Raw genomic sequence first — 13,664 nt, forward strand, 5'->3', positions numbered from 1 at the left:
AAACAGAAACAGATGTCCCAACCAAAGGATTCAATTATGCTATAGCACCCAAAAAAATCCCCACAGAAGCCATCATATGTGGAGTGAAATCCAGCCTAACTAAATTAAATACAGATGAAGCTGATAGAATAAGACACCAAGTCACTAACATCCTATGCACAAGCAAAACACCCAAAAGCAACTTGCATATAGAGAAACTAAAAGCCCTGCAAGCCCTGAGGAACTACAGCAGCATAATCATACTTCCAGCAGATAAAGGTAATGCCACAGTAGTAATGGATAGAAAAGACTATGAAACAAAATTGACAGACCTACTCCAACACTCCACATACAAACCAATAAACACGGACCCAAACACATATCCAGAAAAAAATAACCAAGAAGAAAATTATAACCAGCCACATGAGCAAAGAGATCCCACAGACGATCATCCCAAGAGAAAAATCATCCAGATGCCCCAAACTATATGGCCTCCCAAAAATACACAAAGAAGGCATACCTCTCAGACCCATAGTCAGCTCCAGAGGAGTACCACTACAAAACCTAGCCAAATACCTAGCAAAGCAGCTACAGCCCCATGCTGAAGCAGCAGCTTCACATGTACAAAACTCATACCACCTCTTGGAAATGATCAAAGATCTACATGTGGAACAAAAAGATCTGCTTGTAAGTTTCGACGTGGTTTCACTATTCACTCAAGTCTCGATAAAAGAAACCCTACAAATCATTAAAAAATAAATACCAACCACCCAAACACCTCATGGAACTAATAGAACACTGCTTAACCAACACATATTTCATATACAAAGGACAAAGATACAAGCAAATTGAAGGATCCCCTATGGGATCACCACTGTCACCCATTATTGCAAACCTGTTCATGGAAGAATTCGAATTCAGAGCCCTAGCAATGCCACCCACAAACCCAAACTATGGTTAAGATACATCGATGACACATTTGTTATTTGGCCCCATAGAAAAGAAAACCTAAACGATTTCCTAACACACCTAAACAGCACACACCCCAAAATCAAATTCACCATGGAAACGGAAACAAAAAACTACCATTCCTAGATGTACTAATGTACAAAAAAAAAAACAGATGGCACACTAGGACACACCATATACTAGAAGAAAACACACACCATCTGCTACCTCAACGCCCAATCCCACCACCACCCAGCACAGATAAACTCCATGGCCAAAACACTAATTTCCAGAACCAAACACTTCGCAGACACGACACACATAAAGAGTGACCTATGCACCCTGACTAAAGTACCGACAGCCAACGGCTTCCACAAAAGGCCTGATCCACAAAAATACACTGAGACATAATGGAGACCTAGAAGATGAACAGACCTAGGGAACAGCTGTCCTGCCCTACATAAGAGGTACTACAGACAAAATCAGTAAGATACTACACAAGCATCACATCAAGACCACCTTCAAAACAGACAGAAAAATAACAGCCATCCTAAGAAACCCCAAAGATAAAATTGACCTGGAAAACCAAGGCATATATGAAGTCCCCTGTGCATCATGCCCTGCCATATACATTGGACAGACCAATAGAAGAATAAGTACCTGCCTGGATGAACACAAAAATACAGTAAAAAAGCTGGAACACACTTCCTCACTAGTCTAACACATGAAAGCCATAGGTCAAAGCATCGACTTCAATGGCGCTATAAAAAACCCCAGCTACAGAATTATCAGAGAAGCCATAGAAATTGAAAAAAGACCTGAAAGCATGAATAGAAGAGATGACTCCACCAGACTGTCAATTATCTGGAAGCTTGCATTCACAAACAAAAAAAGTCTCCACACAAGCCAGGCAAACACCTGGGCACAAACAGACCCCCGCCTGATACCTCCAGCTCAAACACACCCCAACCAAGCATCTAGATGAAACCTAGTTTCCTAATAAATGATAGCCGTCCATTTACTCGGAGCCAAGCTGCACTAAAAGCGTCCAATACAGGAACACAATTTTGCCAGCCAATCAAGACAAAAAAAGCCACAAAAAAGACAGAAGATATTAGAAACACCAATCAAGCAGAACACAGCAAACTCCAATAACAATAAACACAGACCAAGACTCCCAACCAATCAGGATGAAGAAAAAACCATTCTGGCACAGTAGTAGGCTAGCACCAAATTTAAAACAGAAATGGCTGTGAAAGCCTGACTTACTGACGAACACAATACAGAAGCCTGATGATGGCAGATGAGATTCTGCCGAAACGTTGCTACAACTTTAAAAGCACAACTATAATTATGTGGGAAAATACCCGAACAAAGCTGAATACCATACATGTAAGTACCCGAAAAAACTTAAGAAAACACACACACACACACACACACACACACACACACACACACACACACACACACATATATATATATATATATATATATATATATATATATATATATATATATATATATATCTTTGGTTGTTCGGGTTTTCTCCGCGTAAGATTCAAGTATCTAGGCAACGTTTCGATGAAGTCTCATTCATCATCTTCAGGCTTCTGTCTTCGGCTCTTGCTTCTCAGACTGATGTGAGATTGCAGCTGCTTCTTCCTTTTAACTGCTAGTGGGGTGGGACTTGATTGGGTGGGGGTTTGGCTGTGTTCTGATTGGGTGGGGTGTGTTCTCATTGGTAGGGGGTTTGGCTGTGTTCTGATTGGTTGGGGGTTGGCCGTGTTCTGATTGGTTGGAGGCGTGTTCTGTTCAGGTGGGGGCTTGGTTGTGCTCAGGTTAGTCTTAGTTGCTGGGGGATTTGAGCTGGTGAGCTGTGATCTTGCTGTTTGGCTTCGAGTTCGTGGTCGTGCTGCATCTTCATAGTGGGTGTCGGTTTGCTTCATGTATGGCTCGGAGGGGTTTGAAGTGGATAGTGATGCAGCTGCAGTGCAGCTTCTGGTCCATGGTCGTGTGTCATCCTCTGAGTGGGTGTGAGTCTGTTTTCTACATGGAAGTGTGGTGGTGGCATCTTGTGTGGCTCTCATGGGTGTGGGTCTGGTGTCCTTCTTCATGTTAGGTACTCGTCTGTTCATGAGGGCGGGTTTCCAAATGGCTGGAAGGCGGGAGGTGTCGCCAAACCCCCTACCAATGAGAACACACCCCCACCCAATCAGAACACAGCCAAACCCCCACCCAATCAAGTCCCACCCCCACTAGCAGTTAAAAGGAAGAAGCAGCTGCAATCTCACATCAGTCTGAGAAGCAAGAGCCGAAGACAGAAGCCTGAAGATGATGAATGAGACTTCATCGAAACGTTGCCTAGATACTTCGAATCTTACGTGGGAGAAAACCCGAACAACCAAAGATCCACATACAAATACCCGCGAGAACCTCAGAAAACATATGGGGAGTGGGGTTCCTTCTTTGTGTATCTTGGGGAGACCATAAAGCTTGGGGCATCTGGATGATTTCTCTCTGGGTATGATTCTTTGCTGGATTTCTTTTCTTTTCTGGATTTCTTCACTGATGGGGGAGGCTTTTATTTTGGATTTGGTAGTTTTTTCTAGGTAGGTGGTGGGGTCTGTCTTTAGGGGTTTGTATGTGGGGTCTTGGAGTAGGTTGGTTAACTTGGTTTGGTAGTCAGATGTGTTCATAACCACTGTCGCGTTACCCTTGTCTGTTGGTAGGATTATTATGCTGGTGTCTTCTTTCAGGTTAAGTAGTGCAGTTTGTTCTTCTTTGGATAAGTTGCTTTTGGGTGGTTTGCTAGTGCAGAGGATGTTGGTGATTTCGAGTCTGATTTTGTTAGCATCGTCAGGGTTGGTTTTGGTCAGGCTGGTTTCAACTCCGCATATGATGGTTTCTGTGGGGATGTGTTTGGGAGCGACAGCAAAGTTGAATCCTTTTGAAAGGACCTTGGTTTCAGCTTCAGTGAGGATCTTGTCTGAGATGTTGTGCACTGTTTGTTTCATGTGTGGCTGTGGGGGGAGAGTTGGTTTCTGGTGTTGTTGTAGTTTCCTGAGTTTGTTGGTGTGTCGTCTGTCTTGAGGGTGGTCTGTGTTTCGGCTCTCCAGACAGCGAGTTGTTTGGATTTGTCCCAAAGTAGGGGTGAATCTTGTTGCTGAGTCTGAGGTGGAGTGTGAGGAGATCTTTGTTGATTTGGTCTAGGAGAAACCTTTTTGTGTGAAGTTCATTTCTAATTAGGGCCAGTTCTGTTCTTTTAGGATGCGTTTGGTGGCTGCTGTGTTGGTGTGGAATTTCAATTGGAAGCTTGTGGGAATTAAATTTTGATCTCGGCAGTTGCATAGGAATGCAAGGTCACATAAAATGGAGGCTCTTTGGACTTCAAGTTTTTCATAAGTCCTGGTCAGATGGTGGGTTTCCTCCCCGTAGAGGTGCAATATTTGTTTTCTGAGGTTCTCGCGGGTATTTGTATGTGGATCTTTGGTTGTTCAGGTTTTCTCCCGCGTAAGATTGAAGTATCTAGGCAACGCGTTTCGATGAAGTCTCATTCATCATCTTCAGGCTTCTGTCTCCGGCTCTGTGCTTCTCAGAGTGATGTGAGATTGCAGCTGCTTCTTCCTTTAACTGCTAGTGGGGGTGGGACTTGATTGGGTGGGGGCTTGGCTGTGTTCTGATTGGGTGGGGGTGTTCTCATTGGTAGGGGTTTGGCTGTGTTCTGATTGGTTGGGGGTTGGCCGTGTTCTGATTGGTTGAGGCGTGTTCTGTTCAGGTGGGGGCTTGGTTGTGCTCAGGTTAGTCTTAGTTGCTGGGGATTTGAGTTGGTGAGCTGTGATCTTGCTGTTTGGCTTGAGTTCGTGGTCGTGCTGCATCTTCATAGTGGGTGTCGGTTTGCTTCATGTATGGCTCGGAGGGGTTTGAAGTGGGTAGTGATGCAGCTGCAGTGCAGCTTCTGGTCCATGGTCATGTCTCATCTTCTGAGTGGGTGTGAGTCTGTTTTCTACATGGAAGTGTGGGGTGGCATCTTGTGTGGCTCTCATGGGTGTGGGTCTGGTGTCCTTCTTCATGTTAGGTACTCGTCTGTTCATGAGGCGGGTTTCCAAATGGCTGGAAGGTGGGAGGTGTCATCTCGTTTGTTCATGCTGTGTGGGCGTTTTTCTATCTCTATGGCTTCTCTGATTATTCTGCTGTTGAAGTGTTCGGTTTTGGCGATAGTTCTGGTATTTTTAAAATCAATTTCATGTCCTGTGGCTTTGAGGTGTTGGACCAGGGAAGAGGTCGTTTCTTCTTTTTGATTGAGTTCTTATGTTCTTCAATGCGTGCACTTATTCTTCTGTTAGTTTGTCCAATGTATGTGGTAGGGCAGGCAGTGCAGGGGATTTCGTATACTCCTTGGTTTTCTAATTCGATTTTGTCTTTGGGGTTTCTTAGGATGGTGGATATTTTTCTGTTTGTGCAGAATGCTGTTTTGATGTTGTGTTTTTGGAGGATCTTGCTGATTTTGTCTGTAGTGCCTTTTATATATGGGAGGAGGGCTTTGCCGTTTTCTTGTTCTCTGTCTTGGATTTTGGTTGGGGTTTCTTTTTGGATTAGGTGGGTAATATTCTTTCTTTGGAATCCATTGGCTGTAAGTACGTTGGTGAGAGTGTGTAGTTCGGTTTTTGGTGTTGTTCATCGGCTAAGCATTTTGTTCTGGAGATGAGTGTCTTGGCTCTGGAATTGATCTGTGCTGGGTGGTGGTGTGAGAGTGCATGTAGATAGTGGTTTGTATGTGTTTTCTTCTGGTAGATGGTGTGTCCTAGGGAGCCATTGGATCTTTTGTATACCAAGACATCTAGGAAGGAAGTTGATTGTTGGCTTCTGTTTCCATGGTGAATTGTATTTTGGGGTGTAGGCTGTTGAGGTGTGTGAGGAAGTTGTTCAGTTTTTCTTTCCCGTGTGGCCAGATTATGAAGGTGTCATCTACCTATCTGAGCCAGAGTTTGGGTTTGTGGTCGTATTTTTCTAGAGCTTGTGTTTCAAAGTGTTCCATGTAGAGGTTTGCGATGACAGGTGAGAGGGTGATCCCATGGGTGCTCCTTCTATTTGTTTGTATTTTTGTCCATTGTAGGTGAAGTATGTATTGGATAGGCAGTGGTTGGTCAGATCTAGGATGTACTTGGGGGGTTGTATTTGTTTTGGATGGCTGTCAAGGCTTCTTTTATTGGCACTTGGGTGAAGAGGGATATGACATCGAAGCTTACTAGTAGGTCGCTAGGTTGTAAGTTTTGTTTCTTTATGATCTCGATGAACTGGAATGAGTTTCTTACGTGTGAGTTGATGGATTCTGCATAGGGTTGTAGTTGTTTGGCGAGAAATTTGGCCAGGTTTTGTAGAGGTGAGCCAATGGAGCTGACTATTGGTCTGAGTGGGGTTCCTTCTTTGTGTATCTTGGGGAGACCATAAAGCTTGGGGCATCTGGATGATTTCTCTCTGGGTATGATTCTTTGCTGGATTTCTTCACTGATGGGGGAGGCTTTTATTTTGGATTTGGTAGTTTTTTCTAGGTAGGTGGTGGGGTCTGTCTTTAGGGGTTTGTATGTGGGGTCTTGGAGTAGGTTGGTTAACTTGGTTTGGTAGTCAGATGTGTTCATAACCACTGTCGCGTTGCCCTTGTCTGCTGGTAGGATTATTATGCTGGTGTCTTCTTTCAGGTTAAGTAGTGCAGTTTGTTCTTCTTTGGATAAGTTGCTTTTGGGTGGTTTGCTAGTGCAGAGGATGTTGGTGATTTCAAGTCTGATTTTGTTAGCATCATCAGGGTTGGTTTTGGTCAGGCTGGTTCCAACTCCGCATATGATGGTTTCTGTGAGGATGTGCTTGGGAGCGACAGCAAAGTTGAATCCTTTTGAAAGGACCTTGGTTTCAGCTTCAGTGAGGATCTTGTCTGAGATGTTGTGCACTGTTTGTTTCATGTGTGGCTGTGGGGGGGGGGAGGAGTTGGTTTCTGGTGTTGTTGTAGTTTCCTGAGTTTCTTGGTGTGTGTGTCTGTCTTGAGGGTGGTCTGTGTTTCGGCTCTCCAGACAGCGAGTTGTTTGGATTTGTCCCAAAGTAGGGGGTGAATCTTGTTGCTGCGTCTGAGTTGGAGTGTGAGGAGATCTTTGTTGATTTGGTCTAGGAGAAACCTTTTTGATGCTTCCAATTGAAATTCCACACCAACACAGCAGCCACCAAACGCATCCTAAAAAGAACAGAACTGGCCCTAATTAGAAATGAACTTCACACAAAAAGGTTTCTCCTAGACCAAATCAACAAAGATCTCCTCACACTCCACCTCAGACTCAGCAACAAGATTCACCCCCTACTTTGGGACAAATCCAAACAACTCGCTGTCTGGAGAGCCGAAACACAGACCACCCTCAAGACAGACACACACACCAACAAACTCAGGAAACTACAACAACGCCAGAAACCAACTCCTCCCCCCCCACAGCCACACATGAAACAAACAGTGCACAACATCTCAGACAAGATCCTCACTGAAGCTGAAACCAAGGTCCTTTCAAAAGGATTCAACTTTGCTGTCGCTCCCAAATACATCCCCACAGAAACCATCATATGCGGAGTTGGAACCAGCCTGACCAAAACCAACCCTGATGATGCTAACAAAATCAGACTCGAAATCACCAACATCCTCTGCACTAGCAAACCACCCAAAAGCAACTTATCCAAAGAAGAACAAACTGCACTACTTAACCTGAAAGAAGACACCAGCATAATAATCCTACCAGCAGACAACGGCAACGCGACAGTGGTTATGAACACATCTGACTACCAAACCAAGTTAACCAACCTACTCCAAGACCCCACATACAAACCCCTAAAGACAGACCCCACCACCTACCTAGAAAAAACTACCAAATCCAAAATAAAAGCCTCCCCCATCAGTGAAGAAATCCAGCAACGAATCATACCCAGAGAGAAATCATCCAGATGTCCCAAGCTTTATGGTCTCCCCAAGATACACAAAGAAGGAACCCCACTCAGACCAATAGTCAGCTCCATTGGCTCACCTCTACAAAACCTGGCCAAATTTCTCGCCAAACAACTACAACCCTATGCAGAATCCATCAACTCACACGTAAGAAACTCATTCCAGTTCATCGAGATCATAAAGAAACAAAACTTACAACCTAACGACCTACTAGTAAGCTTCGATGTCATATCCCTCTTCACCCAAGTGCCAATAAAAGAAGCCTTGACAGCCATCCGAAACAAATACAACCCCCCCAAGCACATCCTAGATCTGACCAACCACTGCCTATCCAATACATACTTCACCTACAATGAACAAAAATACAAACAAATAGAAGGAGCACCCATGGGATCACCCCTCTCACCTGTCATCGCAAACCTCTACATGGAACACTTTGAAACACAAGCACTAGAAAAATACGACCACAAACCCAAACTCTGGCTCAGATACGTAGATGACACCTTCATAATCTGGCCACATGGGAAAGAAAAACTGAACAACTTCCTCACACACCTCAACAGCCTACACCCCAAAATACAATTCACCATGGAAACAGAAGCCAACAATCAACTTCCTTTCCTAGATGTCTTGGTATACAAAAGATCCAATGGCTCCCTAGGACACACCATCTACCAGAAGAAAACACATACAAACCACTATCTACATGCACTCTCACACCACCACCCAGCACAGATCAATTCCGTAGCCAAGACACTCATCTCCAGAACAAAATGCTTAGCCGATGAACAACACCAAAACCGAACTACACACTCTCACCAACGTACTTACAGCCAATGGATTCCAAAGAAAGAAGATTACCCACCTAATCCAAAAAGAAACCCCAACCAAAATCCAAGACAGAGAACAAGAAAACGGCAAAGCCCTCCTCCCATATATAAAAGGCACTACAGACAAAATTAGCAAGATCCTCCAAAAACACAACATCAAAACAGCATTCTGCACAAACAGAAAAATATCCACCATCCTAAGAAACCCCAAAGACAAAATCGAATTAGAAAACCAAGGAGTATACGAAATCCCCTGCACTGCCTGCCCTACCACATACATTGGACAAACTAACAGAAGAATAAGTGCACGCATTGAAGAACATAAGAACTCTATCAAAAAAGAAGAAACGACCTCTTCCCTGGTCCAACACCTCAAAGCCACAGGACATGAAATTGATTTTAAAAATACCAGAACCATCGCCAAAACCGAACACTTCAACAGCAGAATAATCAGAGAAGCCATAGAGATAGAAAAACGCCCACACAGCATGAACAAACGAGATGACACCTCCCGCCTTCCAGCCATTTGGAAACCCGCCCTCATGAACAGACGAGTACCTAACATGAAGAAGGACACCAGACCCACACCCATGAGAGCCACACAAGATGCCACCACCACACTTCCATGTAGAAAACAGACTCACACCCACTCAGAAGATGAGACACGACCATGGACCAGAAGCTGCACTGCAGCTGCATCACTATCCACTTCAAACCCCTCCGAGCCATACATGAAGCAAACCGACACCCACTATGAAGATGCAGCACGACCACGAACTCGAAGCCAAACAGCAAGATCACAGCTCACCAGCTCAAATCCCCAGCAACTAAGACTAACCTGAGCACAACCAAGCCCCCACCTGAACAGAACACACCACCAACCAATCAGAACACGGCTAACCCCCAACCAATCAGAACACAGCCAAACCCCCTACCAATGAGAACACACCCCCATCCAATCAGAACACAGCCAAGCCCCCACCCAATCAAGTCCCACCCCCACTGGCAGTTAAAAGGAGGAAGCAGCTGCAATCTCCATTACTCTGAGAAGCACAGAGCCGGAGACAGAAGCCTGAAGATGATGAATGAGACTTCATCGAAACGTTGCCTAGATACTTCGAATCTTACGCGGGAGAAAACCCGAACAACCAAAGATCCATATATATATTTTCATAGATTTTCAGGGTAGGTCTAGGTGTATTTGGGTGTTTTCCCATGTAAGATTAAGAGTATCTTGACGATGTTTCAGCGAGGTCCCACTCATCATCCTCAGGCTGGTGTTTTTGGCTTCGTGCCAGTGCAAGCAGTGTGTGATCGGAGCTGCTGTCTCTCTATAAATACTGGTGGTGGGGGCTGGTTTGCTGGGCTGGTTGGCTGCACTGCACTGGTTGGCCTTGTGAGTTTTGTTGTGGAGATATCCTGGATTTTGTGCTGTAATCTCCTGGGTCATTTGTTTTGTAGTGATCTTTATTCCATTAGCCTCTCGTGTTTTAATGGCTTGGGTAATGGTTTGTGTGATGGGCTTGTGAGTTCTTTTGTTGTGGTATCTTGGGTCCTGCATTGTAATCTCCTGGGTCATTTGTGTTTTAATCTCTTTTCCATTAGTCTCCTGTGTAGTAACAGCTTGAGCAATGGGTTGTGTGATGACCTTGTGAGATTTATTGCTGTGGTATCCTTGGTCTTGTGCTGTGATATCCTGGGTCATTTGCTGTGTTGCAACTTCTTGAGTTCTTGTGGTATAATTTCCTGAGTTTTCTGATGTGATGTCCTGAGCAGGTGGCTGTGATGTAGCATTCTGGGTTTTAGTCGGGCTTCAAGTTTGGGGTCTGTGTCTGTGTTCTTGGCGTGTGTCAGTTTGTTTGGTTTTGGGGTTGGTGTGTGTGACATCTGGTGAAACAGCCATGGTCTGTTTTCTGGATGGTGGTTGTCCTTCATTTATAGGATGGGCTTGGGTCTGGATCTGATGAGGGGGATTGGTGGTGGTGTCCTGTCTTGTTTGGGTCTGATGTTAGTTTTCGTGGCTGGGAGTTGTTTGTTGGTGAGGGCTAGCTTCCAGGTGTCTGGTAGGCAAGAGGTATCATCCTGTCTATTCATATTATGGGGGTGTTTCTCTATCTCAATGGCTTCCCTGATTATTCTCTTGCTGGAGTGTTCAGTGTTGGATATTAATTTGGTTCCTTCAAAATTAATTTATTTGTGTGTATGTGTCTGTGTAAAATCAAATCATTAAGTTGATGAAAATGAAAAAGACTTATTTGTTTGCTTTCCTTATTTTTTAAAAAATAAATATGAACCAAATATTTTTAAAATGTATAGTGTCATTATGTTTTCTTCTGTAACGATTAGAAGTCATTAACCTCTTTCAAAGCTATATAATCAAACTATCCTTTAGTTGTTTATAATCAAAAATAAGTCTCTTATATCTGTTCCTGAAAGCGAAGTTTAATTGACTAGTTTTCATATCATAATTATAAAATGCAGTAATTATCGTTGCTTCTCTGGGCTAATTTAGTCTTTATGCTGTTGTAAAATTTAGATTGATGAAGATAAATTCTTCAATGAACAATTCATTTTTCCCACATTATATTTGTTATCACAGATATGTATATATTATCCATATATAAACATATATACATAAAAATTTATTATCAAACTGCCTATTTACCTTTACAGTACCTTCCTCCTCCTTTTCCTCCTACCTTGATGTTGTCCAAGCTTGGTGGTATTCTAATAACAGTATTCAAGTAGCTCAGTGCCATCAATTACCAAAACTGGGTACATAACACTAAAAAGTCATTTTTATCTCCAGAACTTTATTATCTTATATATTTATGGCAAGACTGAATTAAATGAATCTTCTGATGGTATATCATGGTTTAAAATAAAAAAAATATATGAAAAGTAATTTTAACCATTCTTTTCCTGACCATTTAAACCATTCCTAATTCTTTAATTAATCATTTATATCCTTTGATCATTTTAATCCTAAATTACAGTGTCCATTCTCTTGCCTATTCATTCAACATGGTGTTTAGAGCTATGCAGACTTGAATCCTAAAACATGTAGAGAACAAAGCAAGTACAGGATATTGCACCATTCAAAAATGGTTGCTTTGAAATTTCAGCTAAATAATGCACGGATTTGATGGTTATTTTTATTTAAAGCTAGAAACCACAGGTAATAATATGTCTTTGTTTTGTGCCACAACTATGCTCTTCAGGAGATCAAGCAGGTATACAATAATGCCACATAATTCCAGTATGTAGTATACAAATACTATTAATTAGATACATTTATACATTACTTTTTAAAAAGGTTTTGGGAGACATTATTTCATCCAGTTTCTATGAATATTTATACTTCTTTCTAATTTATAATTCTTCCTTCTAATACTTTTTAAACATATTTGTAGTTTGCTATCCTTGACTCATCTGTGAACATAACTGGATTTTAAACATTCAAGGAGCTGTGGAATTAAATAAGAACAAGTGCTCGGTTCATAAGGATTTCTAAAAGATCTGTGAAATGAACTGAAAATAAATCTTCGATCAAAGACATGTTCTCCTTTTTTTTGAAAGCTTATATCAAAGATTCTGAAAAACAAAAACAAAAAGAGGACAATAAACCTGCATATACAGCTAAAGACAGTAGACCAATATAGTAGGGAAAGGGGGAGATTAAAAAACAACAACTACTACCTCTGCTCAAAAATACTGGATGACTTCCACAAATCCTGGTCTCCAATTATTTTATTTATGCTATTTATTTGATTTGTCAATCGCTTAGAAGATAATAGGTATAAATATAAGCATGAGTAAGAATATAGGAAATAGGTACGAATAAATGGGGACAATAGGACAGGGAAGGTAGGCATGATGGCAGTTATACACACCCCTTACAGACCTCTTAGGAATGGGGTGAGGTCAATAATGGATAGTGTGAGGTTAAAGGAGTGAGGGTTAGAGGATGTAACAACAGAGTCAGGTAGTGCATTCCAAGCACTACCTGGAAAGTCTTACTTTCTGCAATCGAGTTTGAAGTGGTTTACGTTGAGTTTGTATCTGTTGTGTGCTCTTGTATTGTTGTGGTTGAAGCTGAAGTAGTCATTGACTGGTAGGACATTGTAGCAGATAATTTTGTGTGCTACGCTTAAGTCTAATCATAGGTGGCGTAGTTCAAGGTTGTCCAAGCCCCAAATCTCAAACCTGGTGATATAGGGTATTCTGTTGCGAGCAGAGGAGTGTAGTACTCTTCTTGTGAAATACTTCTGGACTTGCTCGATTGTATTAATGTCCGATATGCAATGTGGATTCCAGACTGATGAGCTGTATTCAAGTATTGGTCTGGCAAAAGTTTTGTACGCTCTACTTAGCAATTTGATATTTCCAGAGGAGAAGTTTCGTAAGATTAGATTTACAACTCTTAATGCCTTTTTGGCAATGCTGTTACAGTGAGCTTTGGCGCTTAGGTCATTTGATATGAGAACTCCAAGGTCCTTGACAGAGTGAGGATCATCAACGAGATCATATCCACCTAGTTTGTATTTGGTGTACTGATTTTTTTTGTCAATATGTAGGGTGGAGCATTTGTTGGTCAAAATTAAATTACATTTAATTAAATTACATTTAAAGTATGCCAGCTCCAATAAATAATAGAAAACTGCTACCAATTCATTACTGGAAAATGCAAATCCAGCTTTCTGATTTTATATACCACTTTCAAATACCAATTTTCTGATTCAGGAAATACATAAGCAGCAGAAAGCTGAGTCAAACAATAGGAATTCTAAGAATTATCAGTAGACTAAATGTGGCAGAATATGTATTGTCAATTATTTTTCCTACTTCCAATTTTTAAAGTTTCCTGCCCCATTTCTTGCAAAGATTTTGGATTTGCCCTTTCCGACTTTATATTGAATCCAAAGGAATTGTCC

The sequence above is a fragment of the Pseudonaja textilis genome, chromosome 7 (assembly GCF_049901715.1).
Source record: "Pseudonaja textilis isolate UNSWEBS1 chromosome 7, rPseTex1.2, whole genome shotgun sequence".
In the NCBI taxonomy this organism is placed as follows: Eukaryota; Metazoa; Chordata; class Lepidosauria; order Squamata; family Elapidae; genus Pseudonaja; species Pseudonaja textilis.